At 48.7% G+C, this 25,348-nt stretch overlaps 1 long non-coding RNA gene across 1 annotated transcript in view; it reads left to right on the top strand.

Moving 5' to 3' along the window:
- Positions 1-25,348, top strand: part of LOC121164928 — a 225,823-nt gene that overhangs the window by 136,036 nt on the left and 64,439 nt on the right. Inside the window, exon 4 of the long non-coding RNA XR_005885182.1 lies at positions 22,550-22,738. This is a non-coding gene — a long non-coding RNA (uncharacterized LOC121164928). The remainder of the gene's footprint in view (positions 1-22,549; positions 22,739-25,348) is intronic.

Here is a 25,348-nt window from a genome sequence, read left to right as displayed (position 1 = left end):
ATCTACCATGATGGCAAGAAGGGGCTGCAGAGAACGCGCTGTGAGAGCAAGACGAAGGACGATGAGGGAATGGCCGGATGGGAAAAACTGCAAAACATGTAGGGGAAGAGAGAAGAAAGTGAGGTAGGAAGAGGAAATGGATGGGAGGGTGACCATGAGGGATTGGTGAATAGGATTGTCACAGCCACAGAGGATTGGTGGGTGGGCGGGGACTAGGGGACAGAGCCACGAGGGGTTGGTGGAGAGGGCTGTCAGATACAGCGCCATGAGGTTACAGCACTGGGGGGCGGGGGGAGTGGCAAGCTCACGAGGTTACAGTGGATGGCAACAGAAAGGGTGTAAAAGTTGCTAGCCATGGGAAAGGGGAAGCAGATAGCGAAAATAGTAGAGTCCAAAATGGCAGGGCCAGCAGGACCTTCAGGGCCAATGTTTGTGTCACTCCTCTCATTCACCTTAGACCACATCCCTGCCCCTACAAGTATATTTAAACTATACTGGTTTAAATACCTGGTTTTTCCAGGTAAATGCAGATTTTCATGAAACTGCATGATATTAGCTTAGCTGCCAAAGAGTAACAAAACAAGTGAGCTATATATTCAGTAAATTTATTGCTGAGGTTCAAAGAGACTACTAGTCAGCTTAGAATAAATTTTGTTAACCTGGAGTCCACACTGCTGGAGACATCACACGAGGAAGGGCTTTGGGGAGAGTCTGCACGTAAGGTTCTGATGCCCATATAGTAAGGAAGAGGGTAAAGAAAAGGGTAAAGAAGTGCAGGTAGCTAACCAAATAAAATCCTCTAGGCTGTAGCCCAGCAGCGCTGCAAGTTCACCAGCTGAGATTTTAACCCTCTGGGCTTCCTTAATGCTCAGGGGAGGGCCCTGGATGTTCTGCAGTACACCCAAGACTACAGTGCAAAGAAGTGGAAAATGGTAGTGACTAAATGTGTGGACCCTAATGTCAGCCAGCCTGGGCTTAAATTCACCATCACTTACTTGCTCTGTGACTTGGGCCAATTATCAACCTCTTTAAGCCTCAGTTTCCTTAACAGCTAATATGCAAATGAAGGTGCAAAACAGAATTATTAGGAAAAATATGTGAATACAGTATGCCTACTATAACATAGGTACATGGAAGGCACTCAATAAAAGTTACATTTCCCAGATGTTCTTTCTCTTCTGGGTCCCAACCTTCAGCCCATGCCTTCACCTGAGTGGAGATGTGACAGGATCATCTGCAGGAGAGTTTCTTTAGAAACACCTGTCACTTTTTGTTACTCCAAGTGCGTCTCCTAAGATCCCAATGGTTGAGCAAATACAGAGAATGCACTTGGATGTGGCATCCAGTGGTCACCAGCAACAAAAACATGTCTTTCTGCAAGTGTTACCTGTTCTGCCTCAGGAGCCAGCTGGGGGAGGGGGTCTGGCCAGGATCCCTCCCCCATCTCTTGGGCTGTAGTTGCTAGGGCTCACTAGTCCAGCCTGGCCCTGGGACCAGTTACAGATTTGCTCACTCCTCCTTGTGCATTCCAAATTTTTAGAGGAGCAGTTGTCTTTCAATTCAAAGTTAGGGGACAGGTGAAGGAAGCATTCATTTTCCTTCCTGGCATAGGTGTCAGAATTTGGGGATTTGCTCAGGAATAAGTTGGTCATACAAAGACCTACAAAAGCAAGTATCAGCTGCCTGGATGTCACAGGCCACCTAGGCAGGTCCTGGAGCTGATGTTTTTCTCTAATCTGAGTGGAGTGCCACAAACTCCATCCTATGTCTGGTGGAAGCCAACATGTTCCTTCTGTATTTCTCAGGGTCTCCCAAGGAACTTGCTCATTTCCTGATCACCCTGATCTTGGATTTTTTGCTCTCCCTGCACTGTTGAACTAACCATGTATCTTGTCTCCTAGAATTGCTCTCTGTTCCACATTACCTTGTCCCAGATTGGATGCTACCCCAAAGCCGTGATTTTCTCCAAATGCACCACCCACGTGAGACTGGGGTGTACAGTAGCATTTGGCACAAGGGGTGTGGGTTACAGCACAGCTCACCACAGAGGCCACAGATGTCACTATTGTTGAAAGCCGTTGGTTGCTGCCGTCATGGGAAATTTCCTTCTGGATATGGCCCCTCTTAGTTAGGCTTATCCCAATGTCATTTTCTCAGATCCTTCTGTCTCACTTCTCTGAGGCCAGCCTTCTCCAAATTCTGACTTCTTCCTTATGCGTAGTGTCAAGGTCTCACTGTCTCTTGCATCCCAGTCAACTCAGGTCTGCGCTGCAGATCCACAGCCCCACCAGGTGCTTGCCCTAAAGGTGCAGAAAACCCTGGTGGACGCTTTGAAAGCAGATACAAGGAGGACCTTGTTTTCCCTGTCTCTTTAAAAGACAGGGGCAGCATATCCATAGCCAGCAGTCAGCTGCAGCTCAGAGTCACAGAGACTCAAAATTATAGGGGTTTCAATGAGAAGAAAACTTGGTCCTGCCTACATGTAGATGTCTGAGCTGGAATTAGGGACCTGCTCCAGGAAGCCATCCTCAGGGACCCAGGTTTCTTTTAATTTACTGTCTCTGTCATTTAATCCCAGATGGCTCATGGTCCTATCCTGATCCAGTTGACAAGAAGAGGTGAAAGATGATAAGGACATGCTTCTTCCTTTTAAGGCGACCCTGAAAGTCACTTATATCACTTTGCTTCATTTGTTAACATTTGTATTTATTTGAAACACATACACACATCCTCCATCTGCTGGTACCAAGTGTCCACAACACCTGACTGGGTCAGAAGAAGCCAGGAGTCCAGAACTCAATCCACATCTCTCATATAGATGGCAAGTATGCAGCAAGAACTTAGACATCCTGGGAGGCAGCAAGTGGTAGCCTGTTAGAAGGAAACTGTTAGAAGTTGGAAGTAGAGCCAGGATTTGAACCCAGGGTCTCTGGGGGCCTCCGAAGTGGAAGTTTAACCACTGCACCAAAGGCCTATGCCTTTTCTTCACTTCTTTGGACCAAAGGTTAATTATGCCTGCAAAAGAGACTGTGAAATCTCTATTTTGTGTGACTATGTGGCCAGCTAAAAATCAGAACTACTGTAGAACTTCACTGTCCAATATTATAACCTCTAGCTGTGTGTGACTATTTAAAATTAGTGAATTAAACCATTTAGAATACCATTCTTGGCTTATTGATCATCACAGTAATCCACATGTGTTATTATCGGCTCCATGTGCCAAATCCATTACTGCAGGACAGCAAACCAGGGACTTGAAAGAAAACAGAAAGTACGACAGAAACCCATACAGAAAGAGGGGCCAATGTTTACTCTGATAACGGTTTGAACTTGACATTTTTCACATCTAAACGCTAAAGACATGCTAGCTTGGGAGAAATTATGATTACGTTTTGTTACTTAGACTTTAGCAAAGAGAAGCCTCTAAGCTCCAAGAAGTACTTCAGACACCTGATGACTTCTACCTTCTGCCAGGGACCTCTAGATCAACCCCTTGGAGAATGCCCGGCTGCTGTTGCCCCTCTCTCTGCCCCTTTTCAGCATGAAGCAGACAGAGCAGCCGTTGTTCCCTATCCTGACAGCAGCTAGGGTCCGTTCTCCTGCAGGGGCGGGATGTGAGGAGTCAGATGGGATAATAGGCATTTAGGGCCTCTGGTCCCTGGTGAAGTTATCTTTGTATAATATTGGTTCTCTCCATTCCTTGCCCTTCTAAGAGCATGTGCTCCCTAGCAACATTCTTTGGGCCTAATTTACAAAATAGATAATTGGTTGGATATCATTTATATGAGAACAATTAGGTGGATATACAAAACCAAAGAGATCCTTTCAGACAAGGGTTTTTTGTAGACAGGTCTATGGGAACTATGTAAGCTCCTCAAAACCTCCTCCCTTATCCTATGTGACTCTCAGAATATAAAATCCTGATGCCACTAATAAACTTCAGCTATTGAGCTAAAAACAATACCATTCTTCAGTCAGCATAGCCACAATTTAAGTGCTCAGTAATCATATATGGCACATGGCAACCATGTGGATTTGGAATATTGTCACTGTCACCAAAAGTTCTACTAGACAGTGTTGCTCTCAGAGAAACAGTAGGGGCAGGCACCTGTGATGCCAGCATTCTGTATGAGCATCAGTTCAAGTCCCAATTACTCTTCTTCTGATCCACTTCCTTGCTTGTGCACCTGGGAAGGCTGTGGATAATGGCCCAAGTAGTTGGGTTCTTGACACCCACATGGGAGTTGCAAATGGCGGTCTATGCACCTGAGTTTGGCCTCAGCCATTGCAGCCATTTGGCAGTGAACCAGTGCATGCAACATCTTTCTCTTGATCTTTCTATATTTAACACTCTGCCTTTCAAATAAGTAATAAATAAATCTTAAAAGAAAAAAAGTGAAATAGTGGGCCACAGTGGCAGTCATTAGAATAGGCAACATAAAGATTATTAGTCCCGTTTCAATAGCAAGTCCCCTGGAATTGGGAACTTTGCCCAGCCCTACAGTGTGAATACCGTGCCAGGACTGCTTCTTGATTGGAGCTGATTCTGTCATTTGTCACCAAGGTAGAGGGTTTAGCTCATGCCATCTGCTCCCCAGTTTACTCCCCCAGTGGCTACAATGACTGTAGCTGGGCCAGACTGAAGCCAGGAGCCTGAAACTCCATTCATGCCTCCCATGTAGGTGCAGGGGCCCAAGTATTGAACCATCTTCTGCTGCTTTCCCAGGCACATTTCTCATAAAATAGGGTTGGGAATGCATGTACATACCAAAATATCACACATCTGGAGGGGGTCATGAACTTCCATAATCATGTTACCAATTTGTCTTAGAGTTCCGGATTACCACTGTGGTTTTGTCAAAAATTTTAAATAGTTGTTTATTAGATTAAAAGTTACAGAGACAAGAAGAGATAGAGGAGAGAGATCCTCTACCCACTGATTCATGCCTCAGAAGGTTGAGCCAGACTGAAGCCAGGAACCAGGAGCTTCATTGGGGTTTTCCATGTGGGTGGCAGGAGCCCAAGCACTTGGACCATATCCCACTGTCTTTCCCTGTGCCTTTATGAGATGCTAGTGCTACAGGCAGCAGGTTAAGTAGCTGTGCCACAATGATGCCAAATTTTTATAAGAGAATATTATCTGGCTTAAAGAAGTTTTCCAGGGTCCAGCAAGGGTCAGCCCCTTATAGAGGCCACACACAAATCAGTGTCCCAGCTTGTGGGGTGTGAGGAGTGACTTGAACATCAGCCCAGAAGCCCCCTACCATTTTAGACTCAGTACTATTTTAAATACTGTTTCCCCTAGGTCTTGGCTTCCTTAAGATTAGCATGTGCTTTAGGTTCAGATTTGGTTGTCTGCCAATCTGCTGTAACTTCGTAACCCTGTTCTCACCAACCTGCTGTGACCTCTGTACCTGATAGCCCTATCTACCAACCCCTCACAGTCCATCTCCCTAATCCTTATCCACCTCTGCATTTACAATCCCCTATGGCTCCGACAATCCTATCCACCAATCCCTCATGGCCAGCCCATGGTTCTGTCCACCAGTCCTTCACGGTCCTGTGATGCCTGTCCCCACCACAGAAAAGGCACCCTCCTGCATGCATGTGACCCTCTTTGTGCGCTGCCTTTCCCCTGCGTTCCATCATCATCTTGTCCTCCCCTTCTCTACCCCTTCCTTTGAAGTTGCCTTCTACCACCATGGCAGGAGACATCACACCCTCCCCACCCCCCCATCCCCCCACCCCCACTCTATACTTCTGCTCCCATCCCATGGCCTTTACCCTGTTGGAATAAAGGACCTCCTGTGTGTCTCACTGTATTTGGTGTTTTAGCTTGTTGCAGCAAAATTATCCCAAAGAGAGCTTAGTTATTGCAAAAAGACCTAACATGGGGCTACATGGCTTTCCTCCTTTCTGGCTGTGAGAGGACTTTCTCTAGGATTACCTCCCTCTGCCTGAGGCTGCCACATCCACCAGGGCTGAGAGCAAGTCAACCAGAATCTGAAACTACTTAGCTGAGAAGGTAAGGAAGCTAAAATGCATGAGAAAGGAATATCTAAAGGGCTCAACTGCCCACACTTTTAATTCAGAAAATAAAGTCCCTGATTTGAAGGCTCCTTGGGGAAGAGATATCCTTGCTACGTCATCGGAGCCCAAGATGATTTCACTGTTATGAGGAGCATCTGTGGTTGCAAGCACAGGGAACAAAACCTGGAGAAGGCTGTGACTCTGGTTATGAATTGTGCCCTGTCTCCTAGAGCTGCTTGCAGTGACTGCTGTAACACTGCTGTAGCTCTTCCTGCTTTGTTCCAAGACGTGGCACCTAGAGCAGCCAGTGCTCACAGCCTCATGGAAGCTCTGGTGCTCATCACTGGCTTCATGTTGCAGCCACCTTAAGCTTTGAAACTACTGCAGCTGAACACTGCCTTGTCCTGGATCTGCAGTGGATCCCAGGAGCTCCTTGTCTGGAAAGCTCCCTGGGTGATTCTGTTGCCCAGGAGTGCATCAAAACCCTCTCTCAAAGCATTTCAGTGGTTACTTCCAGAATCCATGGAGAATTTAGAGACAACTGAATCATCAGACTGTTCTTTTTAAAACAAATACTCCAACCTTTGAGTTGGGGGAGCTGTTGTAAAAGAAAATTGACCAGAAAAAATGGGTTTGTGGGTCTGGCATCCGTCCTCCTTTCAGTCATTAAATAACAGCCTTATCAGCTTCGGTAATGAAACTGAACTTCTGTTAAATACTTAACAAGGTGCGGCTTTCCAGAGAGAATTAATCAAGAATGAGTTTGATTCTATTCCAATGAGGTGTGGAATAATGCAGCACATACAAATTCAAACCAAACAGAGATAAAGACTGAATGAGTTACTCAGGTCAGGGTGTGTGCTGACAGCACAAAGGCCAGCATTGTCAACCAGGCACATTACTGGGCAATACAACCTAGTGATTCTGCCCCTTGATAGGGTTTACTAGTGTTTCAGTGAGGTGTCCATGAAATGCCACCTTTCTTCCAACTAGATGATTCTGGATTTTAGGAAGCATGCAGAGGGCTAAGGGTGACTGTTGGGATGGAGGGGAGGGGAAGAATTGTTTGCTCACAGGCACAGAACAGCCAATGGGACTGCTGTCTTAGTTTTCGCAGAGGCATACTCCCTGGCAAGCACTGAAGGTCGGGGAGGGAGACAAGGAAGGAAAGAGAAGCAATAAATGATGTGTTACCAGGCAGCACCCAGGGCCACCAGGTGTGAGGGCCACTGTGGGGACACAGTTCCGAGTCACTGACAGATGTGAGGAAGTTGGAGAATTTGTCTAGCAAGTTGACATCCACCATGGTTTGCAAGCTGTGTCCAAGGCATTATATCTCCATGGCTCCCAGACCTAATGTGCTGCCCTAGCCAGATGAAGGCTCAAAGAAATGGAGCAACAACCTGTGGAATAAACACTTTGTAGTGTAGAAGTGACTGTGGACAGGTAGTTACAGCATGAATCCAGCCGTGTGCATCCAAGTAATTATCAAGCAGCAGATACATACCACTGTGAATAAGAACTATCACGTGATGTGCAAACTCTCTGGTTTCCATATAGTTACCTTACAGAGAAGACCCAGGGGGCAACCAGTCAGTGACAGGTGTTTTTGTCTGCCTGCAAATCTCCTAAGTCACTCCATCTTTGCATCCAGGAGATAATGTTTTCTCTGATTCTCCAAACCTATGTTATGCTTAAAACTCCTTCCCTTGTCGCCTCTGCTCAAGTATTCAGAATTACAGGGCAAGTGTTTGGCCTAGTGCTCACTGTATCCGCCTGTCATGTTGGAGTGCTTGAATTTGATACTTGCCTCTTGGTGCTGACTTCACTTTCCTGCTAATACAGTCCTTGGGAGACACCAGTGGTGGCTCTGTTACTTGGGTCCCTGTCATCTACCTGGCGGACCTAAATTGAGTTCTTGGCTCCTAGATTCAGCCTGGTCTTTTCCAGGCTATTGTGGTCATGTATAGAGTGCATCAGCAGGCAAATAAGCAGTAACAAAAGCAAAAACACAGTTTAGTAGTAGGTTCTCACTGGTCTGGTCTACTAAAGGCAAAGGGAGAAAAGTCACTTGAATGTAGTTAAGATTCACTGACACTAATTAAGAATAACCTAGTTTAGACAGGGCTAGGTCTGCTGACATTTTTTTCCTTATTAACTTTTTGTAAGTCAGAAGAAGAGTGAGATTGATCTTTCATCCACTGGTTTATTTCACAAATGGCCATAACAGCTGGGGCTGGGACAGGCTGACGATAGGGAGCTAGGAGCTCCATCTGGGTCTCCACATGGATGGCAGAAAGTCAAGTACCTCTGCCATCTTCCAGTTGCCTTAGCAGAAAGTGGCATCAACTATGGAAGCTAGAGCAGATCCTAGACACAGATATGCAGTGTGGACATCCCAAGTTGCAGCTTGTCCCCTGCACCATAAGACCCACCCTGACATTTTTGCCTTTATAACAACTCAGCTGCATTTTCATCACCTTTTACTGTGATGGGCAGATCCAGTCTCCAGCTTGTCTTCTATAACAGTTCCCCAATGCTGCCTTCCAATAATCAAAGTGAGTCTCACCCATGAGAAGCCAGGGGTGAGGAGAATTTAGGCTGGAATGTTTCTTTATCTCCTCTCAAGCTCAGCTTTAAATCTAGTGGGCCTATAACTGTAATGCAGGGTGGGCCCTGTAAGACTACTGGGCTATTTTGTTCTGTGGGTGTGAGTACATTTCCCTAAAGTGACTTTGTTTATGGAAGGACCAGTCTGATCTCTTTTGTCAACCCTCTCTTGGTCCTTGTGTCCCTGCCAGACCTCCCCCGATCCACTGTGCTCTAGTCTCGGACTTCCTGGGCTCCAGCCCTTGAAACATAAATTTCTGTTTGTTAGGAAGTACCCAGCCTGTGCTGAGATGAATTGTTTCAGGGATCTAAGTCATTTCATGTGTGTGTTCTTGGACACAGCCCCAAAACAACCAGCCTATTCAGTCTTCAGATTTTGAAAATTAAGTACTTCTTGGCAGAATCAAATCATCTCACTCCATCCCTGGCTTTTCTTCACGCAGGAGGGAGACTGGAGTGAAGCAGAAGTCCAGGTGAAGCTGCACTGTGGGATGAGGGGAGGCTGGCACCAGCTGGGGCCCAGAACTGGGATTCCTGGGCCTGCTCCATTTGCTTCTATCAGGAAGTGCTATCCAGCAGACCAGCAAGCGATCCCCTGTGTCTCAGATGTGTTGCTGGGTCCATAACAGCACATCACCATGGCAGAGGCTAAGAGGACATTTGAGCTATAAAGTTAACTTTTTCTTCAGAATGCCCAGAAAAACTCCAGTTAAATTTCTAGAGGTTCATTAAATACTTAAAATAACACAATACGCATTAAATACTTGATACTTTCTTCCAAAATATGCTTTTTAGAGACAAAGCTAATGTAGCTTTAGAATCTTACCCAGTTCTGGTAAGCTTTAAAAATTATTTTTATGGCATTTTCTAGTTATAAAAATAATTCACCTTATAAAAATTCTACCCAGAGATAAAGAAGACTGCAAGAGTCCTCCCTGGTCCAGGCGGGGGTGGGGAAAGTCAGTTGTGCAATGTCAGGGGTTACCCAACAGGAAAAGCGTGTGGTTTTGCACTTCGACAGGGTCACTGAGGTGTGGCATCTAGGCTGTCTCTAATGCCTTGCACCCTGGGACCCTAAAGGCGGAGCTAGCAGGGCTCCTGCCCCATCCTGTAACTACCAACCCATGATTCTGTTCAACTAGTGTCTCTGCTGAGTGCCAAGCTGAGAGACACAGTTGAGATGGGGGCCTGTTCTCTAGAGCCAGCTCTGGACCTTGAGGGAAACAGATCACACTCTTCAATACAAGATTACAATCCTTGGTGAGAATCACCAAGGAAAGGAGCCAGTTCTAAGGACTGGGAACAGAGAACTCCACCCAGACGGGGAGCTGAGAAAGACCCCCCCTAAGGAAATAATACAGATGGGAGAGGAAAAAGGTGGGGAGTCTTGGGGGAATCTTCAGTTCTAAGACTGAAGAAAGGCAGATAATGGGGCCAGAAAAGGGGGCGCTTGTCACACAGGCTGAGGCTTGGGAAACTGAGGAAGGTGTTCAATTGAGCTTGTGTGCATTTGGGCAAGGTACAGGGTGGCTGCAATTTGAGGGCAGATTGGCAAGGAAGAGATGGGGTAGCATTAATAAGAGCCTAGTCCCAGTTGGTGGCAATCACCATGGTCATATTAAGAGGGAGTAGAGGCTTGCCTGGGGCTGGCAGGGATCTGAGAGGGACATATGCCTCTAAACCCTGTCACAGCTACACACAGAGCATTAAACTCCCAAGCCAGCCCATGGTGCCAGCCCAGTTAGCCTGGGGGACCCAGGGGGAGGCAGAAAGCCCGTAGGTGGTGCCAGAAGTTCCCGCCAAGAATAGCCGCTACAGACTCACTTAAATGGAGCCGATCCATCAGAAGACAACACATACCTGTACATCAAGCCCCATCATCACCACTACTTAAGGAGTGAGTGGCTTAGTGCACGGGTGACTTTACCGTTCTGCTACCTTAGCTGTCTCGCAGACTGATGAACCTCACCTGGGAACAGATTTCAAGAAACTTGGTTTTACCATCATTCTGGTCTCAGTAGTCCCACTGTTTCTGTGTGGTTTTGCATCTAACACCCAGCTGTCCCAACTTCCCTCAGGAGCTTCCCGGGCTCCTCTTAGCAGGTCTCAAGAAGTCCCCAGAACTGGAATTTTTTAAAAAGGCTTATTTATTTAAAATGCAGAGTTGGGGGATTATCTATCCTCTAATTCACTCCCCAAATGGCCATGGTGGCTGTGGCTGGGCCAGGCCAAAGCCAGAAGCTTGGAGCTCCTTCTGGGTCTTATATGGTTGGCAGGGGCCCAAGTCCTTGGGCCATGATCAGCTGCTTTCCCAGGAACATTAACAGGGAACTGAATGGGAAATAGAGTAGATGGGACTTGAACCAGCTATGCAAAAGCTGGCACTATGGAACCAAAAACCTTCTCTGGGTGATTTTCAGTGGGCACCTGCATCTTTGCCATCCTTCTTCTCAATAGAGATTTGCTTGGAAAGATGGTGTTGAACACTAAGCCTGGCAGTAGGTGGTAATTGAATTCTGTCACCTTAATCAAACATCTCCATCTTATGAATCTTGATGTCACAACCTAAATGGAGGGGGGAGGGGCGGAATTTCCTTCTCTGTGCCTCATGAGTTGTTGGAGGCAAGAGACAGAATATGTGAAAGCATAACCCACAAATACCTGACACTCTTTATCTGTAAGTAAATGAGTTTTCAATGTGGAAAGACTATTTTGGTCATATTGTGTAATATTCTGGCCCTTTGTTTTCTTGACTGTTGGATATGCAAGGACATTTTATTTACTAAAGAAAGAGAGAGGAGAGAGAGGAAAAAGCACTCCCTTCCACTGGCTCATGCCCAAGTGCCCTCAAGTGCCCTCAACAGTCCCCACTAGAGGCCAAAGCCAGGAACTCAATCACATGAGTGGTAGGGCCCCCATTATTTGATCTATTACCTGCTGTCTTCCAGGGTCGCTAGAATCAGGAATCAGAGCCAGGACTTGAACCCAGGGACTCCATTGTGGACACCTCAATGGCTTCTCATAGGCCAAAACCCCACTCCTGAGGGCACCTTTGCTAGCACTGTAGTGTCACTGTGTACAGGAAAGAAGACTTTCCCTCCTCCCCTGGAGTGTGACCACCGCACCCCCCCCCCAAACCTGGACAGCCCTTGCTTTCACTGTGCCTGCCCTCTTAATGCTGTGTGTCCTGGAGAGCTGACCATTAAGCTCGTATCTCTCCCATTCTTTCTTGGAGAAAAGCTAGGGACCCTCAGGCTAGGGTGGGGGTGCAGAGCCATCCAAGGCTTTTGGTAAGTGTGGGAGATGCTTCCAGAGGGATAGGACCCCTTTGCTCATTCTCAAGTGTTTGCTGAAATCTGTTGTCGATGAGACAAGTCCATCGACAAAGGGATGCAGGTGGAAGACATTTGTCATGCTGCTGGCTTCCACCAGAATGCTTGGAGTTGGGGACAAGAACAATATTCATGTGAAAGGTTGGTGGATGACCTCTTCACATGCCACTCTGTGTATCTACCATTCATTATATGAGATAATTTTTATCACCAGGGACATACAGGGACATGGAATGATGTTGCAGTGCTGCAGAGTGACCCAGGAACACTGGTATCAGAGTCAGGCAGAGGAGTGTGTACCCTGACTTTGCCTTGAACTAACCTAGTTACTGTGTGCCTCTGTGGTATTGAGGTCTGCTTTAGACATCCCATTTTCCTCACTGGGAAAGTTGAGACGATGATGGCATAGGGTTTTCTTGAGGATGAAATGAGATGGCACACACAAAATGCCAGGCCCCTAAGAAGTGCTCAGTAAGTACTGATTGATCAGAGCTGGTGAACTCTGCTTGTGTGACTTTGGTTGACTGTTTCTTGTGTCAGATGTGTAGTTAGCACACTTACAGTGAACAAATACCTAGAGAAATTTTTATCTAAACATTTGGCATCTGTGGAGCTGGTGTGGTGGGCAAGCTAGTGCTCCACCTGCAATGCTGGCATCCTATATTGATGCCAGTTCATGTCCTGGTGCTCCACTTCCCATCCAACTCCCTGATTGTGGTCTGGGAAGGCAGTAGAGGATGGCCCAAGGCCTACGGTCCCTGCACCCGCATGGGAGACCTGGATGAAACTCTCGGCTCCTGGCTTTGGATCCATCCAGCTCTGGCTGTTGCAGCCATTTCAGGAGTGAACCAGAAAATGAAAGATTTTTTTCTCTGTCTCTGCCTATCTCTCTTTTTGTAACTCTGACATTCAAGTAAAATAGTTAAATCTTAAAAAAGGAAGAGTTCACCCAATGCGGTAGTCTAGCAGCTAAAGTCCTCGCCTTGAACGCATGGGGATCCTATATGGGTGCCGGTTCTAATCCTGGTGGCCCCACTTCCCATCCAGTTCTCTACTTGTGATCACCTGGAGAGTAAATCATTAGATGGAAGATCTTCCTCTCTGTTTCTCCTCCTTTCTGTATATCTGCTTTTCCAATATAAATAAATAATAAATAATAATTTTAAAAAATCTTTTTTTAAAAAAAGGAAGAGTTGCAATTTGTGCTGTTGAACCTAGAATTAGGGCCCTGGGGACTAGCCAGGGAGAAAAACAATGGATGTCTGTGACACACTTGGGTCCTTCTATTAGACTGGAGAAGGAAAACCATGCTGCCTAGAATTGCACTGTGCAACACAGTGACCTTGACTGGGAGTCATCAACCAACTTCAGCAGTTGCCAGAGGGGCATCACTTTCTTTTCTTTTTTAAAAAAGATTTATTTTATTTTTATTGGAAAGGCAGATTTACAGAGAGAAGGAGAGACAGAGAAAGAACTTCCATATGCTGGTTTATTCCCAAATGGCTTCAACTGCCGGAGCTGAGCCAGTCCAAAGCTAGGGGCCAGGAGCTCCTTCCAGGTCTCCCACACAGATACTGGGACCCAAGGCTTTGGACTGTCATCCACAGCTTTCCCAGGCCACAAGCAAGGAGTTGGATGGAAAGAGGAGTAGCCAAAGCACAATCTGGCACCCATATGGGATGCTGGCACACCCAAGGTGAGGATTTAGCCACCAAGCCATCAAGCTGGGCCTGAGGCATGACTTTCAAGTAGAATGTCACTCATTCATTGATTCCACAAACATTTGTAGGGCATTCGCTGTATTTAGCCTTTGTACTGGAAGTCAGGCTGTAGTGGTGATCAGAAGCGGCAGTGGCTGCATCTGTGCCAACTTTCCAGTCCTCTGAGAGCATTGAGGGAAGGGGAAGGGCACTGCTCTCAGCCCTGGGGAAGCTTGGTGTCCTAGGAGTCACACAGGAGCACTCAGGTTGGTGGATGACCTCTCAGTGGTGAATTTGTAAGCCAGTCTCAAGATCCATTTATCCTCAGGGAAAATATGTGCAGACAGGAACAGGTCATAGACATAAAGCCAGGGAGGAGGAGGGAGGCTCCATCTTTGGGTGGGGTCTCTGAGTACCCAGGAAAACATCTTAGATGGCAGAAACTCTCCTGGGCTGTAGGGAGACTCCTAGACATTATTCTCAAAGTGGTTAATCCTCTTTACTATAAGCACTGTCCTAAGGCATGCGTGTCCTTGGCTGGATGGGACAGGAGAGAAAATCCCTGTCAATGAGATGCAAGATGCAAGCTACCGAGAATTAACCACTGGCCGCTTACGGTTTTCATCTCATGATCACTGAGACAGAGGCCACACATGCTGCTTTCAGAGCCCAGCATCAGTGCAGGCAGAAAGGACCCAGGTGTAGCTGGTGCTATGCCCTCTTCCTTTAAGTCAGGTGAGTGCCTTATATAGGACTTGCCTCCCAGAGCCCATCTCTTTGGTATCATATGAGACCGTTTATGCAAAATGCTTGTCATAGTACCTGACCTGACCCAGAGACTCAACACTTGCTAGCTGTGTGTAGTGGATGTCTGGTTTTGCTGCACTTCTCTCTGACTCCTCCTTTGAGAAAGAATCCTTCCTTCTACTCCATATGGCCATGATGGGCAGGGAACCCACACTGAACTTACCTGAGTTTTCTACCCCAACAGCAGCAGGAGAGAGTTGGATCAGTGAACAGAGACACACAGAAGGTACCTGTGGTCTCCAAAACCCAAGTTCCCATAGCTGATTTTTCAATCCTGTGAGTCACCCTGGGCCAAGCCACCAAGGTGAGCCAGAACTTTGCTTTTGAAGTCACTTTAATTGGGTTTTTATAACTCACCACAGGGACCATGAGGCTGTGGGGGCAGGTCCTGTGAGCAGCATCCTATCAAGTGGCCACAATGAGAAGTGTGAATGTTCTCAGCACTCCCCTGGGTCTTCATTTCAACAGGCTGCAGAACATCACCCAGACCCCAAGTGGTTTGCCACCAAGACGAACACCTTCCTTCCAGGGCTCCAAGACAAGTCCAGCCAAGAACTCAGAGCTGTGCATTAGCACTGGATGGGGATGCACATCTGATAGGTCATTCGTAGCCCAGGCTGGGGCTGGAAGGAGAGCAGGGTGGGTGTGGTGCACAGTGAATATAAACTGGAAAGTGCATGTCAATCTCAGTTTCAATATTCTAGTTCCTGCCCCCACCCCCACCTACCTCCTGCAACGAGTGTAGTGTCATCTCTGTGCGTTGTTTCTGGGACGGCTCAGGGAAGGAAATGGAACAGAATCTGCCAGGGCCAGCCAAAGCCACATGAAATGAAGGCCTGGGGGCTACAGGAACAGGTGAGACCTGACTGTGCCTTCCAGGCGCTCTGCCAGTGAGAGGCAGAGGAGAAGCTTCCTGTGCTGGTGAGCTGAGCGGGGAAACACTGGTTTCAGGTCCACTGCAAGGTCTGGTGAGGCAGGGCTCCCCGTTGGCTGTGCAGCAGGAGTGGCCTTCCCAAAAGTGGAGGGCTAAGCAAAAACCTGGGCAGCTACAGATACAGGCCAGCCGGGGCTCAGCGTTGCCTAGGCAGGGAAAGAAAGCCAAGCAGATCACACGTGAGGAGGAGGAGTGGCTTGAAAAGTTCATGGAAAACATAGCTGAATGACAGAGCTAGGCACACAATTCAAATGTTTTACAACAACATTAATTTACCTTTTATTTTTACTTATTTATTTTTAAAGATTTACTTATTTTTATTGGAAAGTCAGATACACAGAGAGGAGGAGAGACAGAGAAAGATCTTCCATCCAATGGTTCTCTCCCCAAGTGGCTGCAGTGGCCGGAGTTGGGCCAGTCTGAAGCCAAAGAGCCAGGAGCTTCTCCCTGGTCTCCCACATGGGTGCAGGGTCCCAAGGCCTTAGGCCTTCCTCAACTGCTTTCCCAGGCCACAAGCAGGGAGCTGGTTGGGAAGTGGAGCTGCCGGGATATAAACCAGCACCCATATGGGATCCTGGTACATACAAGGCGAGGACTTAAGCTACTAGGCTATCACACTGATCCCTAAACTTGCCTTTTAATTACATTTTCCTCAAACATCTTTTTTTTTCCTCTTCCCACCTATGTCCTCCCCACCCCCTGAGCACTTCTTTTTGATTTTTTTAAGATTTATTTATTTTTATCAGAAAGTTAGATATACAAGAGGAAAAACAGAGAGGAAGATCTTCGTCCACTGATTCACTCCCTAAATGCTGCAATGGTCAGAGTTGAGCCAATCCAAAGCCAGGAGCCAGGAGTTCTTCCAGGTCTCCCACACGGGTGCAGGGTCCCAAGGCTTTGGGCCATCCTCCTCTGCTTTCCCAGGTCAGAAGCAGGGAGCTGGATGGAAAGTGGGGCTGTCGGGATTAGAACCCAGTATATGGAATCCCAGTACATTCAAGGTGAGGACTTTAGCCGCTAGGCCACTGCACTGGGCCCTGCAAACTTCTTTTTAAAGGCAAGTTTTCACTTGTTTATTTGAGAGGCTTAAAGACAAGATACCTTTTCCATTCATTGGTCCACTTTCCCAGTTTCCACAATGGCCTAGGGTTCAATCCAGGTCTTTTATGTGGGTGATAGGAAGCCAAACTCGACATTATCTGCTTCCCAGGTGTGCATTAGCGGGAATCTGGGGTAAGGGATGGAGCACATTTGCCACTAGGCTAACCATCCACCTGCACAAACTCTTTGAAGTCCCCTGACATCTTGGCAGCCCCCCAGAGCAGTACCAGTTATTTGAGTGAGCGAAGAGGGGCATTTTTTGCTAGGGTGTTCCATTGTGTTGACAAGGTGGTATTTGAGTTATACCTTGACCGACAGGTGGGGTCAGGCTGAAGGACTGGTTTTGCAGAAATGGATGATAGGACCAGAAACAGCTACAACTAGGAGCTTGTTTGAAAGGCAAATTCTCAATGTTGTGGGGTGCAAGCGAGATCACTCCAGACAAGTCTAGGGTTTATTAGGGAGTCTTTATTGACCAAGCCTGGTGATAACAGAGCCTGCTAGAAATAACAAATAACAAGTTCATGTAGCAATCCAGTCCATTGAAATCCCAAGAGGAACAAATGGTCATTACCCTGAAGTCCATCCATTAAACTGAAGATCTATGTCCCAGCTTCCCCTACCACATAAGTTATCCTAAGAGACAAACAATGAACAACTTGTGCACACTTACAAAGCTGCAGACATTCACCTTTCCCTGACTTCTCGGCCCACATTCCTTTACTGCTAGGCCTCACTTCTCCTGGAACTCCAAAAGCATACACATTAGAAATACAAAGCATGTTAACATTGCTATCTTCTCTGTCCCTCCCAAACAGTGAACAGAGGGTGAGAAATACAGACACACAGGGGTCATGCTCAGGGGATACCTGTCCCCAGAGTCTGTCCTGGCCAAGAGTTGGAGTGCCAGAGTGATGGGAGCACAGAACCAAGAGAGCATTCCCCTCCCGATCATGGGCCTTTATAGGGGCTTGTGAGGGGAGTGGTTACACAACAATACAATAGCGTCCTCTCTCAGATTCCAGGTGATAATAGGTGAGCGTCACAGGTGGGCAGCAGGGAACACCGAGGTGGTGGTGGAGAAGTAGCTACCTGTCTGCCACACTCAACTCCATCCCACATTTGTTGATTGGGGACCTATGCCAGTTAAGTATATGTGTGTGTGTTTTAAAAGATTTATTTATTGAAAGGTAGAGTTCGAGAGATCCATCTTCTATATGCTGGCAAATTCCTAAATGGCCATGATAGCCAAGGCTGAGCCAGGCTGAAGCCAGGAGCTTGTCAATCATCTGGGTCTCCCAGCTAGGGGCAGAGGGGCCCAAATACTTGGGCCATCTTCCCCTGTTTTCCCAGGCACGTTTGCAAGGAGCTTGATTAGAAAGAAGTAGGGTAGCTGGGACTGGAAGTTGCTCACACGGGATGCTAGTGTTGCCAATGGTGGCTTTTAACATGTCTTCAGGTGGCGGGGATACCTGGCCTTGTGTTGTCACTGTGCAGGGACCAGCCGAGGTGACCTAACGGGCAGGGCGGGTTGGCACCTAATGGTGGGATCCTCCATACCACATGTTAGAATGCAGACGTTGTCCAGACAACAGGGAAGCTCTGGAAAGTTTTCCAACAAGAATGCCACATTCATTTATTCAGCGGCCAGACGCCGGGCCCAGGCCTGGACACTGAGATCCAACAGTAAGGTGCCCACACTGCCTCTGGGCAGCTTCTCAGCAAGGGCTTACCTGGAAATGAGAACACCATCATCCGTGTGTTTTTAAAAATCTGATTTCCTAGAGGAGCACACCCCTTGCAGGCGTTCCCGAAATGCCCCTGCTGCCGCTCTGCCTCACAGGCTCTGCAGTCAAGCACTTACTGAGGTTTCCAACGTCACTGAGTGAGCAGGGGGAAACAGATGAAGGCAGGCACACACTCACTCACTCACTCACTCACTTCCCCCTGCCCCCCACCTGCCAAGCAGCTGCCACAGCGTTCTGAGCACCTCTTCCGTTGGACCTGTGGGCTTTGACTTTTGCTGAGGGAGGGTCGATTGGCTCCAGGTGTCCCTGCCTTTGCCTGAGGGATTCCGGAAGCTGGGGGCAGGGATCTAGGGGGCAAGAGAAGGACGAAGGCTGGGGGAGGTGTGGGAGCTTTGCTCTGTTTCCGCCCTTGAGCTCTGTTGAAACTCAGAGTGCAATTTCAAAGACAGGCGAACCCTTTCATCTGAGTTGCATGCTAGAGACCAAGGCCTCTTGCGGATGGCCAGCTGTCCTCGAGACAAACCGGGGACAAAGACAGGGAGGCTGTAGCGCCTCCTGGGTCCCAGTTGGGGCCACACAGTTCCTTTGGGTTCCTGGCAGGCTGAAGCTGGTGGGCATTGCCCTCTGCTGGGGCAAATCAGGAGGAGTGAGTGGCAGCCAGGGACCGATCTGTAGGAGTCCCAGGGCTATTCCTGCTTAGGCTCCCTGACCACTGATCACTTGGTGGTAGCTGTTTTGGTGTGTCTCCAGGCCCTCTGTCTCTAGATTAGCATCCCTCTCAGGCCCCACGCAAGACTCCTGGGCCCCACCAGCTCCCACAGAGCAGCTTGGCACTTCTTGCCCTGGGCAGTGCCCAGTGGGTGCCAGGGGAGAGGCTGACAGCTCCCCCACTCTTCCTAGTCCGGTGTTTGGCAACACCACCAGCAGCCTTTCCCATGGAAGCTGACCCCATGCTCCGGATTCCCAGGGCTAGTGTATGAAGGCATCATCTCAGTGCCACCTTCCTATGTCAGATCTGTTACTGCGGATCTTATTTCAAACTAATTGTGTTACAAGGGGTGGGGGTGGGAGGGCAGGGGGTTAATTATAATGAAGGCAAAAAAGAATTTTTTTTTAAAGACCTAGTTTCAAAAATCTCAGACTTAATTTAGTCCATTTCAATTACAGAGGGAGTTGTTACACTGGAGCTCATTTGCAATCAATCCTTAATTACCCACGCTGACGTTTGTATTTGAGATCATCAATAGATTAGTGGGTATGAATGATTCATCTTACAGGGCCTCAGCTCTGTGCTCCCAAGCCCCTCCACCCCCTGGGAGGAAACCCGCCAGGCAGCAAGGACATTGGGAGATTTCCCAAGTGTCCGGGGCTTCCGTAGCTCTGCCCTCACCCGCTGGCTGTCAGGGGCATTCCTGTGCATCCCCAGCCCCCAGCCGAGGAAATGGCCTTTCCGGCCTTCTTGCACAGGACGGATGCTGCCACAGAGCTTCCGGCCTCAGCTTTTCCTGCCTGCTCCCAGGGAACTGCATCCAGCAGCCCTGGCCACTGTGTCTTTATTGGAAAAACTATTTTCCAAGGTCAGTCAAATTTTAAGGCACCGAGAGAGAGCCCAGAAAACTTGGGAGATGCAGTGTGTGGGGGTGTGTGTGTGTGTGTGCTTCCAGGGCAACAGCAGGGTCGGGAAAAGGCCAAGTGGATGAAGCCCTGTGCCTGATTGCCCTTCCAGCCCATCACAGGAGCCCCCCCCCTCAACACTGCGGGGGCAGGATGCCCCCTTTCTGTCCCCATCTGCAGGGAATTCCTGAAACTACAGTTAGCCCCAAACTCGGTATGAACCTGTTCTCCTCCCCTCACCTCGTAATATACTTGTGATAAAGCTTAATTTATAAGCCAGACACAGTAAGAGATGTTAAGCTCAGAGAGCAGAACTGCAGATGAGGGTGGGTGGGTGTGGGGCACTGCCTTTGTTTGCAAGTCAGAGAGGAGCTGTGTGCCTTCAGCAGGGGGAGGAGGCTTAGAGTGGCAGCGAGGGGTCCTCCTTTCCCCCCACAGGTAGCCTACGGTTCTACATCCACCACACTGTGGGAAGCCAAGGGTTTGGATCCCATTGTAGCATGGGATACCTCGTCTACACTTTATTTCTATGTCTGTGTACTTAAGCAAATTTTTTTTTTCTAGAGGAATCCAGAGAATGGCCTTGCTTCACATTTTCCTACAGGTGTGTCTGGTGGCGACTGGTGGAGGAGCAGGCAGTAGGGGAAAGGGTTGAGCCAGCAGGGAATCTTTCCCAGTTTTCCACTGGCTGGGGCCAGGGCACAGGGAATGAGAGACAATTCCGGCTTCTGTGGGCGCCCCAGCCCTGAGCTGTGTTCCTCTGGGGTGCTCTCCAAGCGTGGAGATGACTAGGCTGGAGTGGCAGCCATCCGTCTGTCCGTGGCCACACCGACAGCCCGGCCAAGCCTGGGGTCGCGGCGGCTGGCGTTGGAGCAGGAGGTGTCTCTGCTGGGAGGGAGTTTGGTGCCTTAGTGCCTTCTGAGATGGTGTCTTCCTCTGTACCCAAATGCATCACCGAATGCAAATCCCAGCTCTGCTGAAGCTCAGGAGGACCTTGGGGAAGCCCCTTCAGCTCCCTGCTGCTCCGAGGTCTCCTGCAGGCTGTGGGACTGCAAGTGGCCACTGGCTAGGAGGTCCGGAGGTTAAGGTGAAGGCTGCCAGGCAAAAGGGGTGCGGGGGTTTCGTAGACAGTTGGGGGCGCCCTGGGAGAGAGGCAGCAGCAGCAGCAGCAAGGTGCCATGGGGGAGTCAGCCATGACGCAGCTAGCTTGACCTTGTTCAAGAGCCCCCTTTATTATTTTATTTTTTAAAAATAAACCTCTGTGAGAACTCTGACAAAGCAGTTCTAGAAGCATAAAAGTCATAAAATAGCACCACTTTTTTTTTTCTGTGATGTGAGCAAAAAATATTCGTGCACACAAACCCAAGGCAGATCTTCTGGGACTAAGGCTCTAAATATTACTCATGAGTCACCCCAGCTCCATTCCAAGGGAACGTCTCCCCCAGCCCCTCACCCAACACCCCCGTCCGTGACATATCAGGATTCTAGCTTTCCGGCCTCTCCCACCAGCCTCCCCGGAGGTTCAGCGTGGGCACCGTCCCTCTGGCAGTGGGAGTCCATTTCCCGAGATAACCTCTCATGGGAGCGGTTCCTGCGCCAGTCTCCACAATGAACGCTAGGTGGTGCTAGACCCCTACGTTAGCAGGCCAACCATGGCTCTGCAGCAAAGCCCAGTCCTTCCTGAAGTTTGGGGGTTGCTGTTTTGGTTGATCCCCCAGCCCTCATGCTGTGCTGGTACTGGGGACCCGGTTGCTGTGGCTACAGCAAGCAATCCCCAGCCCTGGGGCTGGAGAGACCCACTGAACTATAAATAACGCCAAGAACAAGAAGCCCTTTGCAATTTCAGCTCCACCCGAGGGACAGGAAGGAAGAGGGCAGGGAGGAAGCCAATTCTAGAGGCCCCTTTGTGAGAGTAGCCTGGCTTCTTTCCCTCCTGATGACTTTGAGCAACTTCATTGGGCCCAGCCCGGGCCACGTCAGGACCTCTCTGTGAGCCAGCCAGCCAGCCAGCCAGCCACCCACCGAGAATGCCCTGTTGCTGGAGTCTATGGGCCTCCTGAACGGTGGTGGTGGCTAGTTATAAAGCCATTTCCAGGCTTCTGAGCATTGCCAGCAATTTACCTGGGAAAGCACGAGGGCAGCAGCATGTTCTGTGTGCAGGGCCACAGAAACCCAAGGCCGCGCTGGAGCTGCCTGCCCTGATGCCGTGTCAGAAACCGAGATGATTATGGTTGCTTCTGCTGGGGGGGCGGGGAGGGGACCTTATTGGTCACATGGTCATTTTGGAGGGGCTCTTCAGGGCAGAAGGGCAGCTTGTTTGGGTGGGTGAGGGGGCTCCTTGTCCTCTCCTGTGCACAAAATAGGCTCGCCAGACACCGACGATACCAGCACAGCACTCTGGGGTGCCAATTCCATGAAAAACCTTTGGAGAACAGAGATGCAAGATGAAGTTTTACTCATCTGCCCTTCTGTACTTTTTTAGTTTGGCCCTTGCTTAGTCTTCATGAACCAATCACCTTCCAGAAGAAAAAGCAAAGAGCCATACCCAGATAGATGTCCATGGCCATTGTCTATCTCCTGGGCCCATATGATTCCAGAGTAAGTCATTTATTGAATATTGTTGTACGCATGTCTGGCTCCCCACAAAAAAACGCTCTCCTCCCTCGCCTCCAGGTGGAAGGGGTAGAAGCTGCCGGTGACAGTCCCCAGGGCACGTGAACACGCTTGTGAAGCTTCTGCCACTCATCTGCCCCTGGTCGATCCGCTCCAGAGGACCCTGGGAGGACAAGGGGGAGGCGTTCTCTGCACCCCGCAACACAGTTGGCCTGCCAGACTTCCGGTCTCTGGACTCATGGGAAGCGGGTGGGTGTTGTGTAAGCCAACCAGACCATGGTAGTTGACTACTGCAGCCTCAGTGGACTAAGTCAGGAATTTGATTATGGAGGGGAGGGGTCACAAGAGCTGTGAAGCCCCCAAGGAGCCTGTGGTGTGGTGGAATAGAGGCAGGTGCAGTGTAATGCGAAGACATCCTGATCTAGAGGTTTGACTTGTTTATGTGGGATTCCCTATAAGGCAATGAAGAAGAAATGCATGGTGGGCATGGGAGGAGGGAGGAAGGAGGGACTGGGCATGTGCTCCTGCCAGGCTGGGCTGTGCTCTCCCTGTCTGTGTGAGACAGGACCTGCCCTTAGGTTGCCTCAAACCTCCAGCCATCCTGCTGGGATCTGGATGCCTGGGTGACAGTCTGCACCCAAGTGCCTGTGCTGCTGGGATGGGGGTGGGCAGGACTGGCTGCCTTGGGAGCTGCTGCAGGGACAGCCCGTGCTGCCCAGGAGTGCAGAGAGAAGCCGCCTGGGCATCCAGCACTCTGCACCCCCTTGCCTGTGTTGCCCCAACAGGTTTCCTCCCCAGGTCCTGGGGTGAGGGGGTCCTAATGAGTCAGAGCCTCCTGGCAGCTCTGCTCCCCACTGTTACCCAGCCCTTCCATCTGTCACTGCTGGGGCCAGCCCTGCGCCCTGCTCCGGCCTGGTCAGAAGAAACGACATTACTGTTATGAGAAATCAGCACACACACAATGGATGTGCATGTGGGAATTCGATGAAAGTATTTGTGGTGAAGAGCTTGTTCCCCTCCCAACTTCCCTGTTCCCTCCCCAGGGGGAAGCTACGAATCCCTCATCTCTCCATTCCTACTCAGGCCTCTTCCATCCACCCATTTTTCCCCCTTAAAAAAAAAGACAAAAATTAATCCTTATTGTCTTAGGGACCGGTGAAATGCAAATACCTGAGCCCAGCCTCCCCCGGCCCCCGCCAGTGTACCCCTAAGCCAGGCCCGAAAGCTCAGAGCCAGTGGCCAGCTCCCACTCACCTCACTGAGTGTCTGCTGACTTTCAGTTTAGTTTCCTGAATAAATCAGGCACACATGCAACTTTTTTTCCTCCCTTATCTGTGTTCATTGGTTTCATTTCCCCACAGGTAACCACTAACTGATCTCTGGCATTTCTTGCCAGGCAATGTTTGCGCATTTTTAAAAAGAATACAAAACATACCCTCCCTCCTCGTACCCAAATGGTGACTTTTGGTAGCTTCTTTTAAAGAATGGAGTAACATACCTTCGAAGCCTTCCCAGGACAGTTCATCAGTAGGTTTTTCAGTGAGTTTGTAGCTGTATATTTGCTAACGCAGCAAGCTTTTTTTGAAAAGGACCAGAAAGTAGCGTTTGTGGCATGGAACGACAGCTCCCAGTTAGGATGCAGGGCTGGCTCCAAGTGTCTGCTTTATAGATGGACACCAACATTAGCATGCTAAATGGGTTCATTGTGGCGTAGTTCTCCTTCAGATTATTTTTTTTTCAAGCATAAAAAAATGTTAAGTCTATTCTTAGCTTACAGATCCTACAAAAATGGGGAGAAGGTCAGGTTTGGTCTGCCAGTGTTAAGCATTCTCTATTAAGGAACATTCCTATAGAAACAGTGTAATCTTTTGCTGTAATGTGTCATCTTGGATGTGACACTCTGTATGCATCCCTATGTGTCTGGAGGGCAAGCTCTGAGGAGTGAGACAGGAGACACAGATGGGGTGGGCATTGGGCACAGCAGTTCACATGAAGCTCGGATGCTACAGTGACCTGCTGGGGTCTTGCAGGATTCTGCTAACGTTCCCACGGAGGCAGCAAGCTATGGCTTAGCTAGTTGGGTTCCTGCCACCCCAGTGAGAGAGGCGGATGGAACTCTCGGCTCCTGGCTTCAACTCCAGCCTGTCTCTGGCTTTGTGGACATTGAGGAAGTGAACCCATTCATAGATGGTCTCCTCTCTGTTCATCTCTGTCTCTCTGCCTTTCAAAAAAATAATTTTAAATATATGCATTTGTTGTTTTTTCTTGTGAAATTGCCCTCCCAGAGGCTGGATTAGTTGATATATTCACTAACAATGTCTGGTTTTATGACCAACTGCATATTTTCCACTTTGAATTTTTCCCATACTTAGAGATAAAATAAGGCATTTCAATACTTCTAATTTGTGTTTTTCTTATGAAGAAATTGAACCTATTTTTATAAATTTAACAGTATCTTGTGTTTCTTTTGCTGCTGTTGCTCTGTGAGCTGGTGTTTCATATCTTTTCTCATAAACTTAAATTTTCTTTTTTTAAAAAAGATTTATTTATTTTTATTGAAAAGGCAGACACACAGGAGGAGAGACAGAGAGGAAGATTCTCTGTTCGCTGATTCACTCTCCAAGTGGCCACAACAGCCGGTGCTGTGATCTGAAGCCAGGAGCCAGGACCTCCTCCAGGTCTCCCATGTGGGTGCAGGGTCCTAATGCCCTGGGTCATCCTTGACTGCTTTCCCAGGCCACAAGCAGGGAGCTGGATGGGAAGTGGGGCTGCCAGGATTAGAATCGGCACCCCAGCCGCTAGGCTATCACACTGGGCCCATATTTTATTTTCTTATTTGAAAGAGAGAGAGAGAGAGAG

Source organism: Ochotona curzoniae, unplaced genomic scaffold (genome assembly GCF_017591425.1).
Source record: "Ochotona curzoniae isolate NIBS_2020 unplaced genomic scaffold, NIBS_Ocur_1.0 contig_883, whole genome shotgun sequence".
NCBI classification, from domain to species: Eukaryota; Metazoa; Chordata; class Mammalia; order Lagomorpha; family Ochotonidae; genus Ochotona; species Ochotona curzoniae.
The sequence above is the reverse complement of the archived record's forward strand: the minus strand, read 5'-3'. Positions and strand labels throughout refer to the sequence as shown.